At 50.4% G+C, this 25,266-nt stretch overlaps 1 protein-coding gene across 2 annotated transcripts in view; it reads left to right on the top strand.

Annotated features, from left to right (window-relative positions):
* The first annotated feature begins 3,818 nt into the window (after nt 1–3,818).
* The window catches only part of TMEM231 (transmembrane protein 231), an 82,251-nt gene continuing 60,803 nt past the window's right edge, over nt 3,819–25,266 (top strand). Inside the window, exon 1 of one of the 2 annotated variants that reach the window (XM_063945954.1) lies at nt 3,819–3,913. The gene's annotated coding sequence lies outside the window, so the exon portion shown is untranslated. Of the gene's footprint in view, nt 3,966–25,266 lie in introns of both variants that reach the window. The other variant, XM_063945953.1, reaches the window with a different exon arrangement.

Raw genomic sequence — 25,266 nt, forward strand, 5'->3', positions numbered from 1 at the left:
ACATTATATGGGCACAGTTGGCACTACATGCAGCAGGGTACAGTACATTATATGGGCACAGTTGGCACTACATGCAGCAGGGCACAGTACATTACATGGGGACAGTTGGCACTACATGCAGCAGGGTACAGTACATTACATGGGCACAGTTGGCACTACATGCAGCAGGGCACAGTACATTACATGGGGACAGTTGGCACTACATGCAGCAGGGTACAGTACATTACATGGGCACAGTTGGCACTACATGCAGCAGGGTACAGTACATTACATGGGCACAGTTGGCACTACATGCAGCAGGGCACAGTACATTACATGGGGACAGTTGGCACTACATGCAGTAGGGTACAGTACATTACATGGGCACAGTTGGCACTACATGCAGCAGGGCACAGTACATTACATGGGCACAGTTGGCACTACATGCAGCAGGGTACAGTACAGTACATGGGCACAGTTGGCACTACATGCAGCAGGGCACAGTACATTACATGGGCACAGTTGGCACTACATGCAGCAGGGCACAGTACATTACATGGGCACAGTTGGCACTACATGCAGCAGGGTACAGTACAGTACATGGGCACAGTTGGCACTACATGCAGCACGGTACAGTACAGTGGCACAGCTGGCACTACATGAAGCAGGGTACAGTACAGTACATGGGCACAGCTGGCACGACATGAAGCAGGGTACAGTACAGTGGCACAGCTGGCACTACGTGAAGCAGGGTACAGTACATTATATGGGCACAGTTGGCACTACATGCAGCAGGGTACAGTACATTATATGGGCACAGTTGGCACTACATGCAGCAGGGCACAGTACATTACATGGGGACAGTTGGCACTACATGCAGCAGGGTACAGTACATTACATGGGCACAGTTGGCACTACATGCAGCAGGGCACAGTACATTACATGGGGACAGTTGGCACTACATGCAGCAGGGTACAGTACATTACATGGGCACAGTTGGCACTACATGCAGCAGGGTACAGTACATTACATGGGCACAGTTGGCACTACATGCAGCAGGGCACAGTACATTACATGGGGACAGTTGGCACTACATGCAGTAGGGTACAGTACATTACATGGGCACAGTTGGCACTACATGCAGCAGGGCACAGTACATTACATGGGCACAGTTGGCACTACATGCAGCAGGGTACAGTACAGTACATGGGCACAGTTGGCACTACATGCAGCAGGGCACAGTACATTACATGGGCACAGTTGGCACTACATGCAGCAGGGCACAGTACATTACATGGGCACAGTTGGCACTACATGCAGCAGGGTACAGTACAGTACATGGGCACAGTTGGCACTACATGCAGCACGGTACAGTACAGTGGCACAGCTGGCACTACATGAAGCAGGGTACAGTACAGTACATGGGCACAGCTGGCACGACATGAAGCAGGGTACAGTACAGTGGCACAGCTGGCACTACGTGAAGCAGGGTACAGTACATTATATGGGCACAGTTGGCACTACATGCAGCAGGGTACAGTACATTATATGGGCACAGTTGGCACTACATGCAGCAGGGCACAGTACATTACATGGGGACAGTTGGCACTACATGCAGCAGGGTACAGTACATTACATGGGCACAGTTGGCACTACATGCAGCAGGGCACAGTACATTACATGGGGACAGTTGGCACTACATGCAGCAGGGTACAGTACATTACATGGGCACAGTTGGCACTACATGCAGCAGGGTACAGTACATTACATGGGCACAGTTGGCACTACATGCAGCAGGGCACAGTACATTACATGGGCACAGTTGGCACTACATGCAGCAGGGTACAGTACAGTACATGGGCACAGTTGGCACTACACGCAGCACGGTACAGAACAGTGGTACAGCTGGCACTACATGAAGCAGGGTACAGTACATTACATGGGGACAGTTGGCACTACATGCAGCAGGGTACAGTACATTACATGGGCACAGTTGGCACTACATGCAGCAGGGCACAGTACATTACATGGGGACAGTTGGCACTACATGCAGCAGGGTACAGTACATTACATGGGCACAGTTGGCACTACATGCAGCAGGGCACAGTACATTACATGGGCACAGTTGGCACTACATGCAGCAGGGCACAGTACATTACATGGGCACAGTTGGCACTACATGCAGCAGGGTACAGTACAGTACATGGGCACAGTTGGCACTACATGCAGCACGGTACAGTACAGTGGCACAGCTGGCACTACATGAAGCAGGGTACAGTACAGTACATGGGCACAGCTGGCACGACATGAAGCAGGGTACAGTACAGTGGCACAGCTGGCACTACGTGAAGCAGGGTACAGTACATGGGCACAGCTGGCACTACATGCTGCAGGATACAGTACAGCACATGGGCACAGCTGGCACTACATGAAGCAGGGTACAGAACAGTACATGGGTACAGTTGGCACTACATGCAGCAGAGTACAGTACAGTGGCACAGCTGTCACAACATGCAGCAGGGTACAGTACCGTGGCACTACATGCAGCAGGGTACAGTATAGTGGCACAGTTGGCACTACATGCAGCAGGGTACAGTACATGGGCACAGTTGGCACTACATGCAGCAGGGTACAGTACAGTACATGGACACAGTTGGCACTACATGCAGCAGGGTACAGTACATGGGCACAGTTGGCACTACATGCAGCACGGTACAGTACAGTACATGGGCACAGTTGGCACTACATGCAGCAGTGTACAGTATATTACATGGGCACAGTTGGCACTACATGCAGCAGGGTACAGTACATTACATGGGCACAGTTGGCACTACATGCAGCAGGGTACAGTACAGTACATGGGCACAGTTGGCACTAAATGCAGCAGGGTACAGTACATGGGCACAGTTGGCACTACATGTAGCAGGGTACAGTACATGGGCACAGTTGGCACTACATGCAGCAGGGCACAGTACATTACATGGGCACAGTTGGTACTACATGCAGCAGGGCACAGTACATTACATGGGCACAGTTGGTACTACATGCAGCAGGGTACAGTACATGGGCACAGTTGGCACTACATGCAGCAGGGTACAGTACATGGGCACAGTTGGCACTACATGCAGCAGGGCACAGTACATTACATGGGCACAGTTGGCACTACATGCAGCAGGGCACAGTACATTACATGGGCACAGTTGGTACTACATGCAGCAGGGCACAGTACATGGGCACAGTTGGCACTACATGCAGCAGGGTACAGTACAGTACATGGGCACAGCTGGCACTACATGCTGCAGGGTACAGTACATTACATGGGCACAGTTGGTACTACATGCAGCAGGGCACAGTACATTACATGGGCACAGTTGGTACTACATGCAGCAGGGTACAGTACATGGACACAGTTGGCACTACATGCAGCAGGGTACAGTACATTACATGGGCACAGTTGGCACTACATGCAGCAGGGCACAGTACATTACATGGGCACAGTTGGTACTACATGCAGCAGGGCACAGTACATGGGCACAGTTGGCACTACATGCAGCAGGGTACAGTACAGTACATGGGCACAGCTGGCACTACATGCTGCAGGGTACAGTACATTACATGGGCACAGTTGGTACTACATGCAGCAGGGCACAGTACATTACATGGGCACAGTTGGTACTACATGCAGCAGGGTACAGTACATGGGCACAGTTGGCACTACATGCAGCAGGGTACAGTACAGTACATGGGCACAGCTGGCACTACATGTTACACTGCTATACATCAGTAAGTGCTGGTCACGTGACGTCTGTATTACAAGCCATTGGGAATAACTGATTCCGGCGCGGTCGCGGCTGCCGCACTACTTCCGGGTGATGGCGTCCGTTGCCGTGGAGACAGGAGGACTATGGAGACCGCGCTGATCCCAAGTTTCTCGGTATCTTAATCGCGGGATTTCGGTATCATACCCTGCCGAGGGGACAGGACAGGTGACAGAGGAGGGGGAGGGGAGGATGAGGGAAGCCGGGGTAACAAGAAGGGTTACCGGGGGGAAGGTGGTACACTGGTGTAGTGTATAAAGGAGGAAGGGGGACACTGGTGTAGTGTATACAGGAGGAAGGGGGGTACACTGGTGTAGTGTATACAGGGAAGGGGTTACACTGGTGTAGTGTATACAGGGAAGGGGGTACACTGGTGTAGTGTATACAGGGGAAGGGGGGTACACTGGTGTAGTGTATACAGGGAAGGGGTTGCACTGGTGTAGTGTATACAGGGGGAAGGGGGTACACTGGTGTAGTGTATACAGGGGAAGGGGGGTACACTGGTGTAGTGTATACAGGGAAGGGGGTACACTGGTGTAGTGTATGCAGGGAAGGGGGTACACTTGTGTAGTGTATACATGGGGAAGGGGGTTACACTGGTGTAGTGTATACAGGGGGAAGGGGGTTACACTGGTGTAGTGTATACAGGGGGAAGGGGGTTACACTGGTGTAGTGTATACAGGGAAGGGTTTACTAGTGTAGTGTATACAGGGGGATAGGGTTACACTGGTGTAGTGTATACAGGGGTAGGGGGATACACTGGTGTAGTGTATACAGGGGAAAGGGGTACACATGTGTAGTTTATACAGGGGGAAAGGGCATACACTGGTGTAGTGTATATTGGGGGAAGGGGGTTACACTGGTGTAGTGTATACAGGGAAGGGGTTACTAGTGTAGTGTATACAGGGGGAAAGGGTTACACTGGTGTAGTGTATACAGGGGTAGGGGGATACACAGGTGTAGTGTATACAGGGGGAAGTGGGTACACTGGTGTAGTGTATACAGGGAAGGGCGTACACTGGTGTAGTGTATACAGGGGAAAGGGGTACACTGGTGTAGTGTATAAGGGGAAAGGGGTACACTGGTGTAGTGTATACAGGGGAAAGGGGGGTACACTGGTGTAGTGTATACAGGGAAGGGGTACACAGGTGTAGTGTATACAGAGGGTAGGGGGTACACTGGTGTAGTGTATACAGGGGGAAGGGGATACACTGGTGTAGTGTATACAGGGGGAAGGGGGTACACTGGTGTAGTGTATACAGGGGAAGGAGGTACACTGGTGTAGTGTATACAGGGGGAAGGGGGTACATTGGTGTAGTGTATACAGGGGGAAGGGAGGTACCTTGGTGTAGTGTATACAGGGAAAGTGGGTACACTGCTGTGTATACAGGGGGAAGGGGGGTACACTGGTGTAGTGTGTACAGGGAAAGTGGGTACACTGGTGTAGTGTATGCAGGGGAAAGGGGGTACACTAATGTAGTGTATACAGGGAAAGGGGGTACACTGGTGTAGTGTATACAGGGGGAAGAGGGTACACTGGTGTATTGTATACAGGGGAAGGGGGGTACACTGGTGTAGTGCATACAGGGAAGGGGGTACACTGGTGTATTGTATACAGGGAAGGGGTACACAGGTGTAGTGTATACATAGGGTAGGGGGTACACTGGTGTAGTGTATACAGGGGGAAGGGGATACACTGGTGTAGTGTATACAGGGGGAAGGGGGTACACTGGTGTAGTGTATACAGGGGAAGGAGGTACACTGGTGTATTGTATACAGGGGGAAGGGGGTACATTGGTGTAGTGTATACAGGGGGAAGGGAGGTACACTGGTGTAGTGTATACAGGGAAAGTGGGTACACTGCTGTGTATACAGGGGGAAGGGGGGTACACTGGTGTAGTGTATACAGGGAAGGGGTTGCACTGGTGTAGTGTATACAGGGGGAAGGGGGTACACTGGTGTAGTGTATACAGGGGAAGGGGGGTACACTGGTGTAGTGTATACAGGGAAGGGGGTACACTGGTGTAGTGTATGCAGGGAAGGGGGTACACTTGTGTAGTGTATACATGGGGAAGGGGGTTACACTGGTGTAGTGTATACAGGGGGAAGGGGGTTACACTGGTGTAGTGTATACAGGGGGAAGGGGGTTACACTGGTGTAGTGTATACAGGGAAGGGTTTACTAGTGTAGTGTATACAGGGGGATAGGGTTACACTGGTGTAGTGTATACAGGGGTAGGGGGATACACTGGTGTAGTGTATACAGGGGAAAGGGGTACACATGTGTAGTTTATACAGGGGGAAGGGGCATACACTGGTGTAGTGTATATTGGGGGAAGGGGGTTACACTGGTGTAGTGTATACAGGGAAGGGGTTACTAGTGTAGTGTATACAGGGGGAAAGGGTTACACTGGTGTAGTGTATACAGGGGTAGGGGGATACACAGGTGTAGTGTATACAGGGGGAAGTGGGTACACTGGTGTAGTGTATACAGGGAAGGGCGTACACTGGTGTAGTGTATACAGGGGAAAGGGGTACACATGTGTGGTTTATACAGGGGGAAGGGGCATACACTGGTGTAGTGTATATTGGGGGAAGGGGGTTACACTGGTGTAGTGTATACAGGGAAGGGGTTACTAGTGTAGTGTATACAGGGGGAAAGGGTTACACTGGTGTAGTGTATACAGGGGTAGGGGGATACACAGGTGTAGTGTATACAGGGGGAAGTGGGTACACTGGTGTAGTGTATACAGGGAAGGGCGTACACTGGTGTAGTGTATACAGGGGAAAGGGGTACACTGGTGTAGTGTATAAGGGGAAAGGGGTACACTGGTGTAGTGTATACAGGGGAAAGGGGGGTACACTGGTGTAGTGTATACAGGGAAGGGGTACACAGGTGTAGTGTATACAGAGGGTAGGGGGTACACTGGTGTAGTGTATACAGGGGGAAGGGGATACACTGGTGTAGTGTATACAGGGGGAAGGGGGTACACTGGTGTAGTGTATACAGGGGAAGGAGGTACACTGGTGTAGTGTATACAGGGGGAAGGGGGTACATTGGTGTAGTGTATACAGGGGGAAGGGAGGTACCTTGGTGTAGTGTATACAGGGAAAGTGGGTACACTGCTGTGTATACAGGGGGAAGGGGGGTACACTGGTGTAGTGTGTACAGGGAAAGTGGGTACACTGGTGTAGTGTATGCAGGGGAAAGGGGGTACACTAATGTAGTGTATACAGGGAAAGGGGGTACACTGGTGTAGTGTATACAGGGGGAAGAGGGTACACTGGTGTATTGTATACAGGGGAAGGGGGGTACACTGGTGTAGTGCATACAGGGAAGGGGGTACACTGGTGTATTGTATACAGGGAAGGGGTACACAGGTGTAGTGTATACATAGGGTAGGGGGTACACTGGTGTAGTGTATACAGGGGGAAGGGGATACACTGGTGTAGTGTATACAGGGGGAAGGGGGTACACTGGTGTAGTGTATACAGGGGAAGGAGGTACACTGGTGTATTGTATACAGGGGGAAGGGGGTACATTGGTGTAGTGTATACAGGGGGAAGGGAGGTACACTGGTGTAGTGTATACAGGGAAAGTGGGTACACTGCTGTGTATACAGGGGGAAGGGGGGTACACTGGTGTAGTGTATACAGGGAAGGGGTTGCACTGGTGTAGTGTATACAGGGGGAAGGGGGTACACTGGTGTAGTGTATACAGGGGAAGGGGGGTACACTGGTGTAGTGTATACAGGGAAGGGGGTACACTGGTGTAGTGTATGCAGGGAAGGGGGTACACTTGTGTAGTGTATACATGGGGAAGGGGGTTACACTGGTGTAGTGTATACAGGGGGAAGGGGGTTACACTGGTGTAGTGTATACAGGGGGAAGGGGGTTACACTGGTGTAGTGTATACAGGGGGAAGGGGGTTACACTGGTGTAGTGTATACAGGGAAGGGTTTACTAGTGTAGTGTATACAGGGGGATAGGGTTACACTGGTGTAGTGTATACAGGGGTAGGGGGATACACTGGTGTAGTGTATACAGGGGAAAGGGGTACACATGTGTAGTTTATACAGGGGGAAGGGGCATACACTGGTGTAGTGTATATTGGGGGAAGGGGGTTACACTGGTGTAGTGTATACAGGGAAGGGGTTACTAGTGTAGTGTATACAGGGGGAAAGGGTTACACTGGTGTAGTGTATACAGGGGTAGGGGGATACACAGGTGTAGTGTATACAGGGGGAAGTGGGTACACTGGTGTAGTGTATACAGGGAAGGGCGTACACTGGTGTAGTGTATACAGGGGAAAGGGGTACACATGTGTGGTTTATACAGGGGGAAGGGGCATACACTGGTGTAGTGTATATTGGGGGAAGGGGGTTACACTGGTGTAGTGTATACAGGGAAGGGGTTACTAGTGTAGTGTATACAGGGGGAAAGGGTTACACTGGTGTAGTGTATACAGGGGTAGGGGGATACACAGGTGTAGTGTATACAGGGGGAAGTGGGTACACTGGTGTAGTGTATACAGGGAAGGGCGTACACTGGTGTAGTGTATACAGGGGAAAGGGGTACACTGGTGTAGTGTATAAGGGGAAAGGGGTACACTGGTGTAGTGTATACAGGGGAAAGGGGGGTACACTGGTGTAGTGTATACAGGGAAGGGGTACACAGGTGTAGTGTATACAGAGGGTAGGGGGTACACTGGTGTAGTGTATACAGGGGGAAGGGGATACACTGGTGTAGTGTATACAGGGGGAAGGGGGTACACTGGTGTAGTGTATACAGGGGAAGGAGGTACACTGGTGTAGTGTATACAGGGGGAAGGGGGTACATTGGTGTAGTGTATACAGGGGGAAGGGAGGTACACTGGTGTAGTGTATACAGGGAAAGTGGGTACACTGCTGTGTATACAGGGGGAAGGGGGGTACACTGGTGTAGTGTGTACAGGGAAAGTGGGTACACTGGTGTAGTGTATGCAGGGGAAAGGGGGTACACTAATGTAGTGTATACAGGGAAAGGGGGTACACTGGTGTAGTGTATACAGGGGGAAGAGGGTACACTGGTGTATTGTATACAGGGGAAGGGGGGTACACTGGTGTAGTGCATACAGGGAAGGGGGTACACTGGTGTATTGTATACAGGGAAGGGGTACACAGGTGTAGTGTATACATAGGGTAGGGGGTACACTGGTGTAGTGTATACAGGGGGAAGGGGATACACTGGTGTAGTGTATACAGGGGGAAGGGGGTACACTGGTGTAGTGTATACAGGGGAAGGAGGTACACTGGTGTATTGTATACAGGGGGAAGGGGGTACATTGGTGTAGTGTATACAGGGGGAAGGGAGGTACACTGGTGTAGTGTATACAGGGAAAGTGGGTACACTGCTGTGTATACAGGGGGAAGGGGGGTACACTGGTGTAGTGTGTACAGGGAAAGTGGGTACACTGGTGTAGTGTATGCAGGGGAAAGGGGGTACACTAATGTAGTGTATACAGGGAAAGGGGGTACACTGGTGTAGTGTATACAGGGGGAAGAGGGTACACTGGTGTATTGTATACAGGGGAAGGGGGGTACACTGGTGTAGTGCATACAGGGAAGGGGGTACACTGGTGTATTGTATACAGGGAAGGGGTACACAGGTGTAGTGTATACAGAGGGTAGGGGGTACACTGGTGTAGTGTATACAGGGGGAAGGGGATACACTGGTGTAGTGTATACAGGGGGAAGGGGATACACTGGTGTAGTGTATACAGGGGGAAGGGGGTACATTGGTGTAGTGTATACAGGGGGAAGGGAGGTACACTGGTGTAGTGTATACAGGGAAAGTGGGTACACTGCTGTGTATACAGGGGGAAGGGGGGTACACTGGTGTAGTGTGTACAGGGAAAGTGGGTACACTGGTGTAGTGTATGCAGGGGAAAGGGGGTACACTAATGTAGTGTATACAGGGAAAGGGGGTACACTGGTGTAGTGTATACAGGGGGAAGAGGGTACACTGGTGTATTGTATACAGGGGAAGGGGGGTACACTGGTGTAGTGCATACAGGGAAGGGGGTACACTGGTGTATTGTATACAGGGGAAGGGGGATACACTGGAGTAGTGTATACAGAGGGAAGGAGGGTACACTGGTGTAGTGTTTACAGGGAAGGGGGTACACTGGTGTAGTGTATGCAGGGGAAAGGGGGTACACTAATGTAGTGTATACAGGAAAGGGGGTACATTGGTGTAGTGTGTACAGGGGGAAGGGGATACACTGGTGTGTATACAGGGGAAGGCGGTACATTGGTGTAGTGTATACAGGGGGAAGGGGGGTACACTGGTGTAGTGTATGCAGGGGAAAGGGGGGTACACTAGTGTAGTGTATACAGGGAAGGGGGTGCACTGGTGTAGTGTATACAGGGGGAAGGGGATACACTGGTGTAGTGTGTACAGGGGGAAGGGGATACACTGGTGTAGTGTATACAGGGGAAAGGGGGTACACTGGTGTAGTGTATACAGGGGGAAGTGGGTACACTGGTGTAGTGTATACAGGGAAGGGCGTACACTGGTGTAGTGTATACAGGGGAAAGGGGTACACTGGTGTCGTGTATAAGGGGAAGGGGGTACACTGGTGTAGTGTATAAGGGGAAGGGGGTACACTGGTGTAGTGTATAAGGGGAAGGGGGTACACTGGTGTAGTGTATAAGGGGAAGGGGGTACACTGGTGTAGTGTATAAGGGGAAGGGGGTACACTGGTGTCGTGTATAAGGGGAATGGGGTACACTGGTGTAGTGTATACAGGAGGAAGGGGGGTACACTGGTGTAGTGTATACAGGGAAGGGGTACACAGGTGCAGTGTATACAGAGGGTAGGGGGTACACTGGTGTAGTGTATACAGGGGAAAGGGGATACACAGGTGTAGTGTATACAGGGGGAAGGGGGTACACTGGTGTAGTGTATACAGGGGAAGGAGGTACACTGGTGTAGTGTATACAGGGGGAAGGGGGTACATTGGTGTAGTGTATACAGGGGGAAGGGAGGTACACTGGTGTAGTGTGTACAGGGAAAGTGGGTACACTGCTATGTATACAGGGGGAAGGGGGGTACACTGGTGTAGTGTATACAGGGAAAGGGGGTACACTGGTGTAGTGTATGCAGGGGAAAGGGGGTACACTAATGTAGTGTATACAGGGAAGGGGGTACACTGGTGTAGTGTATACAGAGGGTAGGGGGTACACTGGTGTAGTGTATACAGGGAAGGGGGTACACTGGTGTATTGTATACAGGGGAAGGGGGATACACTGGTGTAGTGTATACAGGGGAAGTGGGATACACTGGTGTAGTGTATACAGAGGGAAGGAGGGTACACTGGTGTAGTGTATGCAGGGGAAAGGGGGTACACTAATGTAGTATATACAGGGAAGGGGGTACACTGGTATAGTGTTTACAGGGAAGGGGTACACTGGTGTAGTGTATGCAGGGGAAAGGGGGTACACTAATGTAGTGTATACAGGGAAGGGGTACACTGGTGTAGTGTATACAGGGGGAAGGGGATACACTGGTGTAGTGTGTACAGGGGGAAGGGGATACACTGGTGTAGTGTATACAGGGAAAGTGGGTACACTGGTGTAGTGTATACAGGAGAAAGGGGGTACACTGGTGTAGTGTATACAGGGGGATGTGGGTACATTGGTGTAGTGTATACAGGGGTAAGGGGTACACTGGTGTAGTGTATAAGGGGAAGGGGGTACACTGGTGTAGTGTATAGGGGGAAGGGGGTACACTGGTGTAGTGTATAAGGGGAAGGGGGTACACTGGTGTAGTGTATAAGGAGAATGGGGTACACTGGTGTAGTGTATACAGGAGGAAGGGGGGTACACTGGTGTAGTGTATACAGGGAAGGGGTACACAGGTGCAGTGTATACAGAGGGTAGGGGGTACACTGGTGTAGTGTATACAGGGGGAAGGGGGTACACTGGTGTAGTGTATACAGGGGAAGGAGGTACACTGGTGTAGTGTATACAGGGGGAAGGGGGTACATTGGTGTTGTGTATACAGGGGGAAGGGAGGTACACTGGTGTAGTGTATACAGGGAAAGTGGGTACACTGCTGTGTATACAGGGGGAAGGGGGGTACACTGGTGTGGTGTATACAGGGAAAGGGGGTACACTGGTGTAGTGTATGCAGGAGAAAGGGGGTACACTAATGTAGTGTATACAGGGAAAGGGTGTACACTGGTGTAGTGTATACAGAGGGTAGGGGGTACACTGGTGTAGTGTATACAGGGAAGGGGGTACACTGGTGTATTGTATACAGGGGAAGGGGGATACACTGGTGTAGTGTATACAGAGGGAAGGAGGGTACACTGGTGTAATGTATGCAGGGGAAAGGGGGTACACTAATTTAGTGTATACAGGGAAGGGGGTACACTGGTGTAGTGTTTACAGGGAAGGGGGCACACTGGTGTAGTGTATGCAGGGGAAAGGGGGTACACTAATGTAGTGTATACAGGGAAGGGGGTACACTGGTGTAGTGTATACAGGGGGAAGGGGATACACTGGTGTAGTGTGTACAGGGGGAAGGGGATACACTGGTGTAGTGTATACAGGGAAAGTGGGTACACTGGTGTAGTGTATACAGGAGAAAGGGGGTACACTGGTGTAGTGTATACAGGGGGAAGTGGGTACACTGGTGTAGTGTATACAGGGGAAAGGGGTACACTGGTGTAGTGTATAAGGGGAAGGGGGTACACTGGTTTAGTGTATAAGGAGAAGGGGGTACACTGGTGTCGCGTATAAGGGGAAAGGGGTACACTGGTGTAGTGTATACAGGAGGAAGGGGGTACACTGGTGTAGTGTATACAGGGAAGGGGTACACAGGTGTAGTATATACAGAGGGTAGGGGTACACTGGTGTAGTGTATACAGGGGAAGGGGGATACACTGGTGTAGTGTATACAGGGGAAGGGGGATACACTGGTGTAGTGTATACAGAGGGAAGGAGGGTACACTGGTGTAGTGTATGCAGGGGAAAGGGGGTACACTAATGTAGTATATACAGGGAAGGGGGTACACTGGTGTAGTGTTTACAGGGAAGGGGGTACACTGGTGTAGTGTATGCAGGGGAAAGGGGGTACACTAATGTAGTGTATACAGGGAAGGGGGTACACTGGTGTAGTGTATACAGGGAAAGTGGGTACACTGGTGTAGTGTATACAGGAGAAAGGGGGTACACTGGTGTAGTGTATACAGGGGGAAGTGGGTACACTGGTGTAGTGTATACAGGGGAAAGGGGTACACTGGTGTAGTGTATAAGGGGAAGGGGGTACACAGGTGTAGTGTATAAGGGGAAGGGGCTACACTGGTGTAGTGTATAAGGGGAAGGGGGTACACTGGTGTCGTGTTTAAGGAGAATGGGGTACACTGGTGTAGTGTATACAGGAGGAAGGGGGGTACACTGGTGTAGTGTATACAGGGAAGGGGTACACAGGTGCAGTGTATACAGAGGGTAGGGGGTACACTGGTGTAGTGTATACAGGGGGAAGGGGGTACACTGGTGTAGTGTATACAGGGGAAGGAGGTACACTGGTGTAGTGTATACAGGGGGAAGGGGGGTACATTGGTGTAGTGTATACAGGGGGAAGGGAGGTACACTGGTGTAGTGTATACAGGGAAAGTGGGTACACTGCTGTGTATACAGGGGGAAGGGGGGTACACTGGTGTAGTGTATACAGGGAAAGGGGGTACACTGGTGTAGTGTATGCAGGGGAAAGGGAGTACACTAATGTAGTGTATACAGGGAAAGGGTGTACACTGGTGTAGTGTATACAGAGGGTAGGGGGTACACTGGTGTAGTGTATACAGGGAAGGGGGTACACTGGTGTATTGTATACAGGGGAAGGGGCATACACTGGTGTAGTGTATACAGAGGGAAGGAGGGTACACTGGTGTAATGTATGCAGGGGAAAGGGGGTACACTAATGTAGTGTATACAGGGAAGGGGGTACACTGGTGTAGTGTTTACAGGGAAGGGGGTACACTGGTGTAGTGTATGCAGGGGAAAGGGGGTACACTAATGTAGTGTATACAGGGAAGGGGGTACACTGGTGTAGTGTATACAGGGGGAAGGGGATACACTGGTGTAGTGTGTACAGGGGGAAGGGGATACACTGGTGTAGTGTATACAGGGAAAGTGGGTACACTGGTGTAGTGTATACAGGAAAAAGGGGGTACACTGGTGTAGTGTATACAGGGGAAAGGGGTACACTGGTGTAGTGTATAAGGGGAAGGGGGTACACTGGTGTAGTGTATAAGGGGAAGGGGGTACACTGGTGTCGTGTATAAGGGGAAAGGGGTACACTGGTGTAGTGTATACAGGAGGAAGGGGGGTACACTGGTGTAGTGTATACAGGGAAGGGGTACACAGGTGTAGTGTATACAGAGGGTAGGGGGTACACTGGTGTAGTGTATACAGGGGGAAGGGGGTACACTGGTGTAGTGTATACAAGGGGAAGGGGGTACGCTGGTGTAGTGTATACAGGGGAAGGGGGTACACTGGTGTAGTGTATACAGGGGAAGGGGGTACACTGGTGTAGTGTATACAGGGGAAGGGGGTACACTGGTGTAGTGTATACAGGGGAAGGAGGTACACTGGTGTAGTGTATACAGGGGGAAGGGGGTACACTGGTGTAGTGTATGCAGGGGAAAGGGGGTACACTAATGTAGTGTATACAGGGAAAGGGGGTACACTGGTGTAGTGTATGCAGGGGAAAGGGGGTACACTAATGTAGTGTATACAGGGAAAGGGGGTACACTGGTGTAGTGTATACAGAGGGTAGGGGGTACACTGGTGTGTATACAGGGAAGGGGATACACTGGTGTATTGTATACAGGGGAAGGGGGATACACTGGTGTAGTGTATACAGGGGGAAGGGGGTACATTGGTGTAGTGTATACAGGGGGAAGGGAGGTACACTGGTGTAGTGTATACAGGGAAAGTGGGTACACTGCTGTGTATACAGGGGGAAGGGGGGTACACTGGTGTAGTGTATACAGGGAAAGGGGGTACACTGGTGTAGTGTATGCAGGGGAAAGGGGGTACACTAATGTAGTGTATACAGGGAAAGGGGGTACACTGGTGTAGTGTATACAGAGGGTTGGGGGTACACTGGTGTGTATACAGGGAAGGGGATACACTGGTGTATTGTATACAGGGGAAGGGGGATACACTGGTGTAGTGTATACAGAGGGAAGGAGGGTACACTGGTGTAGTGTTTACAGGGAAGGGGGTACACTGGTGTAGTGTATGCAGGGGAAAGGGGGTACACTGGTGTAGTGTATGCAGGGGAAAGGGGGTACACTAATGTAGTGTATACAGGGAAGGGGGTACACTGGTGTAGTGTATGCAGGGGAAAGGGGGTACACTAATGTAGTGTATACAGGGAAGGGGGTACACTGGTGTAGTGTATACAGGGAAGGGGGTACACTGGTGTAGTGTATACGGGGGAAGGGGATACACTGGTGTAGTGTGTACAGGGGGAAGGGGATACACTGGTGTAGTGTATACAGGGGAAGGAGGTACATTGGTGTAGTGTATACAGGGGGAAGGGGGGTACACTGGTGTAGTGTATACAGGGGGAAGGGGATACACTGGTGTAGTGTGTACAGGGGGAAGGGGATACACTGGTGTAGTGTATACAGTGAAATTGGGTACACTGGTGTAGTGTATACAGGGGGAAGGGGATACACTGGTGTAGTGTGTACAGGGGAAAGGGGGTACACTGGTGTAGTGTATACAGGGGGAAGGAGGTACACTGGTGTAGTGTAGAGGGGAAGGGGGTACACTGGAGTAGTGTATACAGGGAAGGGGGTACACTGGTGTAGTGTACAGAGGGGAAAGGGGCTACACTGGTGTAGTGTACACAGGGTAAAGGGGCTACACTGGTGTAGTGTATACAGGGGAAAGGGGCTACCTACACTGGTGTAGGGTATACAGGGGAAAGGGGGTACACTGGTGTAGTGTAGATGGGGAGGTAATACACTGGTGTAGTGTTTACAGGGGAAGGGGGTACACTGGTGTAGTGTATACAGGGGGAAGAGGATACACTGGTGTAGTGTATACAGGGGGAAGAGGATACACTGGTGTAGTGTATACAGGGGAAGAGGATACACTGGTGTAGTGTATACAGGGGGAAGGTGGTACACTGGTGTAGTGTATACAGGAAAGTGGGTACACTGCTGTGTATACAGGGGGAAGGGGGGTACACTGGTGTAGTGTGTACAGAGAAAGTGGGTACACTGGTGTAATGTATGCAGGGGAAAGGGGGTACACTAATGTGTATACAGGGAAAGGGGGTACACTAGTGTAGTGTAGACAGGGGAAGGGGTTACACTGGTGTAGAGTAGATGGGGAGGTAATACACTGGTGTAGTGTATACAGGGAAAGGGGGTACACTGGTGTAGTGTATACAGGGGGAAAGGGGTACACTGGTGTAGTGTATACAGGGGGAAGGGGATACACAGGTGTAGTGTATACAGGGGGAAGGAGGTACACTGGTGTAGTGTATACAGGGGAAGGGGTACACTGGTGTAGTGTATACAGGGGAAGTGGTACACTGGTGTAGTGTATACAGGGGGAAGGGGGGTACACTGGTGTAGTGTATACAGGGAAAGTGGGTACACTGCTGTGTATACAGGGGAAGGGGGGTACAATGGTGTGTGTACAGAGAAAGTGGGTACACTGGTGTAGTGTATGCAGGGAAAAGGGGGTACACTAATGTAGTGTATACAGGGAAAGGGGGTACACTGGTGTGTATACAGAGGGTAGGGTGTACACTGGTGGTGTATACAGGGGGAAGGGGGATACACTGGTGTAGTGTATACAGGGGGAAGGGGGATACACTGGTGTAGTGTAGAGGGGGAAGGGGGATACACTGGTGTAGTGTAGAGGGGGAAGGGGGTACACTGGAGTAGTGTATACAGGGAAGGGGGTACACTGGTGTAGTGTATACAGGGAAGGGGGTACACTGGTGTAGTGTATACAGGGGAAAGGGGTTACACTGGTGTAGTGTACACGGGAAAGGGGCTACACTGGTGTAGTGTATACAGGGGAAAGGGGCTACGCTGGTGTAGTGTATACAGGGAAAGTGGGTACACTGCTGTGTATACAGGGGGGAGGGGGTACACTGGTTTAGTGTGTACAGGAAAAGTGGGTACACTGGTGTAGTGTATGCAGGGGAAAGGGGGTACACTAATGTAGTGTATACAGGGGGGAAGGGGTATGCTGGTGTAGTGTATACAGGGAAAGGGGGGTACACTGGTGTAGTGTATACAGAGGGTAGGGGGTACACTGGTGTAGTGTATACAGGGAAGGGGGTACACTGGTGTATTGTATACAGGGGAAGGGGGATACACTGGTGTAGTGTTTACAGGGAAGGGGGTACACTGGTGTAGTTTATGCAGGCGAAAGGGGGTACACTAATGTAGTGTATACAGGGAAGGGGATACACTGGTGTAGTATGTACAGGGGGAAGGGGATACACTGGTGTAGTGTGTACAGGGGGAAGGGGATACACTGGTGTAGTGTATACAGGGGAAGGAGGTACATTGGTGTAGTGTATACAGGGGGAAGGGGGGTACACTGGTGTAGTGTATACAGGGAAGGGGGTACACTGGTGTAGTGTATACAGGGGAAGAGGGTACACGGGTGTAGTGTATACAGGGGGAAGGGGGATACACTGGTGTAGTGTATACAGGGGGAAGGGGGATACACTGGTGTAGTGTATACAGGGGGAAGGGGGATACACTGGTGTAGTGTATACAGGGGGAAGGGGGATACACTGGTGTAGTGTATACAGGGGGAAGGGGGATACACTGGTGTAGTGTATACAGGGGGAAGGGGGATACACTGGTGTAGTGTATACAGGGGGAAGGGGGATACACTGGTGTATTGTATACATGGGAAGGGGGTACACTGGTGTAGTGTATACAGGGGGAAGGGGGTACACTGGTGTAGTGTATACAGGGGGAAGGGGGTACACTGGTGTAGTGTATACAGGGGAAGGGGGTACACTGGTGTAGTGTATACAGGGAAGGGGTTACACTGGTGTAGTGTAGATTATACAGGAGAAGGATACATAGGTGTAGAGTATACGGGAGGCGGATACATAGATGTAGATTATAAAGGAGGAAGATACATAGGTGTAGATTATAAAGGAGGAGGATACATAGGTGCAGAGTATACGGGAGGAGGATACATAGGTGTAGATTATAAAGGAGGAGGATATATAGGTGCAGATTATAAAGGAGGATGATATATAGGTGTAGATTATAAATGAGGATACATAGGTGTAGAGTATATGGGAGGAGGATACATAGATGTAGATTATAAAGGAGGAAGATACATAGGTGTAGATTATAAAGGAGGGGGATACATAGGTGTAGATTATACAGGAGGAGGATACATAGGTGTAGAGTATACGGGAGGAGGATACATAGGTGTACAGTATATGGGAGGAGGATACATAGGTGTAGATTATACGGGAGGAGGACACATAGGTGTACAGTATATGGGAGGAGGATACATAGGTGTAGATTATACGGGAGGAGGACACATAGGTGTAGAGTATACGGGAGGAGGATACATGGGTGTAGAGTATACGAGAGGAGGATACATAGGTGTAGAGTATACGGGAGGAGGATACATAGGTGTAGATTATACGGGAGGAGGATACATAGGTGTAGATTATACGGGAGGAGGATACATAGGTGTAGATTATACGAGAAGAGGATACATAGGTGTAGAGTATACGGGAGGGGGATACATAGGTGTAGAGTATACGGGAGGGGGATACATAGGTGTAGAGTATACGGGAGGAGGATACATAGGTGTAGATTATACGGGAGGAGGATACATAGGTGTAGATTATACGGGAGATGGATACATAGGTGTAGATTATACAGGAGGAGGATACATAGGTGTAGAGTATACGGGAGGAGGATACATAGGTGTAGAGTATACGGGAGGGGGATACATAGGTGTAGAGTATACGGGAGGGGGATACATAGGTGTAGAGTATACGGGAGGGGGATACATAGGTGTAGAGTATACGGGAGGGGGTTACATAGGTGTAGAGTATACGGGAGGAGGACACATAGGTGTAGTGTATACGGGAGGAGGATACATAGGTGTAGAGTATACGGGAGGGGGACACATAGGTGTAGATTATACAGGAGGAGGACACATAGCTGTAGAGTATACGGGAGGGGGATACATAGGTGTAGAGTATACGGGAGGGGGATACATAGGTGTAGAGTATACGGGAGGAGGACACATAGGTGTAGAGTATACGGGAGGAGGATACATAGGTGTAGAGTATACGGGAGGAGGATACATAGGTGTAGAGTATACGGGAGGAGGATACATAGGTGTAGAGTATACGGGAGGAAGACACATAGGTGTAGAGTATACGGGAGGAGGATACATAGGTGTAGAGTATACGGGAGGAGGATACATAGGTGTAGAGTATACGGGAGGGGGATACATAGGTGTAGAGTATACGGGAGGGGGATACATAGGTGTAGAGTATACGGGAGGGGGATACATAGGTGTAGAGTATACGGGAGGAGGATACATAGGTGTAGAGTATACGGGAGGAGGATACATAGGTGTAGAGTATACAGGAGGGGAATACATAGGTGTAGAGTATACAGGAGGATACATAGGTGTAGATTATACGGGAGGAGGATACATAGGTGTAGATTATACGGGAGGAGGATACATAGGTGTAGAGTATACAGAAGGACGATACATAGGTGTAGAGTATACGGGAGGAGGATACATAGGTGTAGAGTATACGGGAGGAGGATACGTAGGTGTAGAGTATACAGGAGGGGGATACGTAGGTGTAGAGTATACAGGAGGATACATAGGTGTAGAGTATACGGGAGGAGGATACATAGGTGTAGAGTATACGGGAGGAGGATACGTAGGTGTAGAGTATACAGGAGGGGGATACATAGGTGTAGAGTATACAGGAGGATACATAGGTGTAGATTATACGGGAGGAGGATACATAGGTGTAGATTATACGGGAGGACGATACATAGGTGTAGAGTATACAGAAGGACGATACATAGGTGTAGAGTATACGGGAGGAGGATACATAGGTGTAGAGTATACAGGAGGGGAATACATAGGTGTAGAGTATACAGGAGGATACATAGGTGTAGAGTATACGGGAGGAGGATACATAGGTGTAGAGTATACAGAAGGACGATACATAGGTGTAGATTATACGGGAGGAGGATACATAGGTGTAGATTATACGGGAGGAGGATACATAGGTGTAGAGTATACAGAAGGACGATACATAGGTGTAGAGTATACGGGAGGAGGATACATAGGTGTAGAGTATACGGGAGGAGGATACGTAGGTGTAGAGTATATGGGAGGAGTATACATAGGTGTAGAGTGTACAGAAGGACGATACATAGGTGTAGAGTATACGGGAGGAGGATACATAGGTGTAGAGTATACAGGAGGGGGATACATAGGTGTAGAGTATACAGGAGGATACATAGGTGTAGAGTATACAGGAGGAGGATACATAGGTGTAGAGTATACAGGAGGAGGATACATAGGTGTAGAGTATACAGGAGGGGGATACATAGGTGTAGAGTATACTGGAGGATACATAGGTGTAGAGTATACAGGAGGATACATAGGTGTAGATTATACGGGAGGAGGATACATAGGTGTAGATTATACGGGAGGAGGATACATAAGTGTAGAGTATACAGAAGGACGATACATAGGTGTAGAGTATACGGGAGGAGGATACATAGGTGTAGTGTATAAGGGGAAGGGGGTACACTGGTGTCGTGTATAAGGGGAATGGGGTACACTGGTGTAGTGTATACAGGAGGAAGGGGGGTACACTGGTGTAGTGTATACAGGGAAGGGGTACACAGGTGCAGTGTATACAGAGGGTAGGGGGTACACTGGTGTAGTGTATACAGGGGAAAGGGGATACACTGGTGTAGTGTATACAGGGGGAAGGGGGTACATTGGTGTAGTCTATACAGGGGAAGGAGGTACACTGGTGTAGTGTATACAGGGGGAAGGGGGTACATTGGTGTAGTGTATACAGGGGGAAGGGAGGTACACTGGTGTAGTGTATACAGGGAAAGTGGGTACACTGCTGTGTATACAGGGGGAAGGGGGGTACACTAGTGTAGTGTATACAGGGAAAGGGGGTACACTGGTGTAGTGTATGCAGGGGAAAGGGGGTACACTAATGTAGTGTATACAGGGAAAGGGTGTACACTGATGTAGTGTATACAGAGGGTAGGGGGTACACTGGTGTAGTGTATACAGGGAAGGGGGTACACTGGTGTAGTGTATACAGGGGAAGGGGGATACACTGGTGTAGTGTATACAGGGGAAGGGGGATACACTGGTGTAGTGTATACAGAGGGAAGGAGGGTACACTGGTGTAGTGTATGCAGGGGAAAGGGGGTACACTAATGTAGTATATACAGGGAAGGGGGTACACTGGTGTAGTGTTTACAGGGAAGGGGGTACACTGGTGTAGTGTATGCAGGGGAAAGGGGGTACACTAATGTAGTGTATACAGGGAAGGGGGTACACTGGTGTAGTGTATACAGGGGGAAGGGGATACACTGGTGTAGTGTGTACAGGGGAAAGGGGATACACTGGTGTAGTGTATACAGGGAAAGTGGGTACACTGGTGTAGTGTATACAGGAGAAAGGGGGTACACTGGTGTAGTGTATACAGGGGGAAGTGGGTACACTGGTGCAGTGTATACAGGGGAAAGGGGTACACTGGTGTAGTGTATAAGGGGAAGGGGTACACAGGTGTAGTGTATAAGGGGAAGGGGCTACACTGGCTTAGTGTATAAGGGGAAGGGGGTACACTGGTGTCGTGTATAAGGAGAATGGGGTACACTGGTGTAGTGTATACAGGAGGAAGGGGGGTACACTGGTGTAGTGTATACAGGGAAGGGGTACACAGGTGCAGTGTATACAGAGGGTAGGGGGTACACTGGTGTAGTGTATACAGGGGGAAGGGGGTACACTGGTGTAGTGTATTCAGGGGGAAGGGGGTACATTGGTGTAGTGTATACAGGAGGAAGGGAGGTACACTGGTGTAGTGTATACAGGGAAAGTGGGTACACTGCTGTGTATACAGGGGGAAGGGGGGTACACTGGTGTAGTGTATACAGGGAAAGGGGGTACACTGCTGTGTATACAGGGGGAAGGGGGGTACACTGGTGTGTATACAGGGAAAGGGGGTACACTGGTGTAGTGTATGCAGGGGAAAGGGGGTACACTAATGTAGTGTATACAGGGAAAGGGTGTACACTGGTGTAGTGTATACAGAGGGTAGGGGGTACACTGGTGTAGTGTATACAGGGAAGGGGGTACACTGGTGTAGTGTATACAGAGGGAAGGAGGGTACACTGGTGTAATGTATGCAGGGGAAAGGGGGTACACTAATGTAGTGTATACAGGGAAGGGGGTACACTGGTGTAGTGTTTACAGGGAAGGGGGTACACTGGTGTAGTGTATGCAGGGGAAAGGGGGTACACTAATGTAGTGTATACAGGGAAGGGGGGTACACTGGTGTAGTGTATACAGGGGGAAGGGGATACACTGGTGTAGTGTGTACAGGGGGAAGGGGATACACTGGTGTAGTGTATACAGGGAAAGTGGGTACACTGGGGTAGTGTATACAGGAGAAAGGGGGTACACTGGTGTAGTGTATACAGGGGGAAGTGGGTACACTGGTGTAGTGTATACAGGGGAAAGGGGTACACTGGTGTAGTGTATAAGGGGAAGGGGGTACACTGGTGTAGTGTATAAGGGGAAGGGGGTACACTGGTGTAGTGTATAAGGAGAAGGGGGTACACTGGTGTCGTGTATAAGGGGAAAGGGGTACACTGGTGTAGTGTATACAGGAGGAAGGGGGGTACACTGGTGTAGTGTATACAGGGAAGGGGTACACAGGTGTAGTGTATACAGAGGGTAGGGGGTACACTGGTGTAGTGTATACAGGGGGAAGGGGGTACACTGGTGTAGTGTATACAGGGGGAAGGGGGTACACTGGTGTAGTGTATACAGGGGAAGGGGGTACACTGGTGTAGTGTATACAGGGGAAGGGGGTACACTGGTGTAGTGTATACAGGGGAAGGAGGTACACTGGTGTAGTGTATACAGGGGGAAGGGGGTACATTGGTGTAGTGTATACAGGGGGAAGGGAGGTACACTGGTGTAGTGTATACAGGGAAAGTAGGTACACTGCTGTGTATACAGGGGGAAAGGGGGTACACTGGTGTAGTGTATACAGGGAAAGGGGGTACACTGGTGTAGTGTATGCAGGGGAAAGGGGGTACACTAATGTAGTGTATACAGGGAAAGGGGGTACACTGGTGTAGTGTATACAGAGGGTAGGGGGTACACTGGTGTGTATACAGGGAAGGGGATACACTGGTGTATTGTATACAGGGGAAGGGGGATACACTGGTGTAGTGTATACAGAGGGAAGGAGGGTACACTGGTGTAGTGTTTACAGGGAAGGGGGTACACTGGTGTAGTGTATGCAGGGGAAAGGGGGTACACTAATGTAGTGTATACAGGGAAGGGGGTACACTGGTGTAGTGTATACAGGGAAGGGGGTACACTGGTGTAGTGTATACGGGGGAAGGGGATACACTGGTGTAGTGTGTACAGGGGGAAGGGGATACACTGGTGTAGTGTATACAGGGGAAGGAGGTACATTGGTGTAGTGTATACAGGGGGAAGGGGGGTACACTGGTGTAGTGTATACAGGGAAGGGGGTACACTGGTGTAGTGTATACAGGGGGAAGGGGATACACTGGTGTAGTGTGTACAGGGGGAAGGGGATACACTGGTGTAGTGTATACAGGGAAAGTGGGTACACTGGTGTAGTGCATACAGGGGAAAGGGGGTACACTGGTGTAGTGTATACAGTGAAATTGGGTACACTGGTGTAGTGTATACGGGGGGAAGGGGATACACTGGTGTAGTGTGTACAGGGGAAAGGGGGTACACTGGTGTAGTGTATACAGGGGGAAGTAGGTACACTGGTGTAGTTTAGAGGGGAAGGGGGTACACTGGAGTAGTGTATACAGGGAAGGGGGTACACTGGTGTAGTGTACAGAGGGGAAAGGGGCTACACTGGTGTAGTGTACACAGGGTAAAGGGGCTACACTGGTGTAGTGTATACAGGGGAAAGGGGCTACCTACACTGGTGTAGGGTATACAGGGGAAAGGGGGTACACTGGTGTAGTGTAGATGGGGAGGTAATACACTGGTGTAGTGTTTACAGGGGAAGGGGGTACACTGGTGTAGTGTATACAGGGGGAAGAGGATACACTGGTGTAGTGTATACAGGGGGAAGAGGATACACTGGTGTAGTGTATACAGGGGAAGAGGATACACTGGTGTAGTGTATACAGGGGGAAGGTGGTACACTGGTGTAGTGTATACAGGAAAGTGGGTTCACTGCTGTGTATACAGGGGGAAGGGGGGTACACTGGTGTAGTGTGTACAGAGAAAGTGGGTACACTGGTGTAATGTATGCAGGGGAAAGGGGGTACACTAATGTAGTGTATACAGGGAAAGGGGGTACACTGGTGTAGTGTAGACAGGGGAAGGGGTTACACTGGTGTAGAGTAGATGGGGAGGTAATACACTGGTGTAGTGTATACAGGGAAAGGGGGTACACTGGTGTAGTGTATACAGGGGGAAAGGGGTACACTGGTGTAGTGTATACAGGGGGAAGGGGATACACAGGTGTAGTGTATACAGGGGGAAGGAGGTACACTGGTGTAGTGTAAACAGGGGAACGGGTACACTGGTGTAGTGTATACAGGGGAAGGGGTACACTGGTGTAGTGTATACAGGGGGAAGGGGGGTACACTGGTGTAGTGTATACAGGGAAAGTGGGTACACTGCTGTGTATACAGGGGGAAGGGGGGTACAATGGTGTGTACAGAGAAAGTGGGTACACTGGTGTAGTGTATGCAGGGAAAAGGGGGTACACTAATGTAGTGTATACAGGGAAAGGGGGTACACTGGTGTGTATACAGAGGGTAGGGCGTACACTGGTGTAGTGTATACAGGGGGAAGGGGGATACACTGGTGTAGTGTAGAGGGGGAAGGGGGATACACTGGTGTGTAGAGGGGGAAGGGGGTACACTGGAGTAGTGTATACAGGGAAGGGGGTACACTGGTGTAGTGTATACAGGGAAGGGGGTACACTGGTGTAGTGTATACAGGGGAAAGGGGTTACACTGGTGTAGTGTACACGGGAAAGGGGCTACACTGGTGTAGTGTATACAGGGGAAAGGGGCTACACTGGTGTAGTGTATACAGGGAAAGTGGGTACACTGCTGTGTATACAGGGGGGAGGGGGTACACTGGTTTAGTGTGTACAGG

Source organism: Pseudophryne corroboree, chromosome 11 (assembly GCF_028390025.1).
Source record: "Pseudophryne corroboree isolate aPseCor3 chromosome 11, aPseCor3.hap2, whole genome shotgun sequence".
NCBI classification, from domain to species: Eukaryota; Metazoa; Chordata; class Amphibia; order Anura; family Myobatrachidae; genus Pseudophryne; species Pseudophryne corroboree.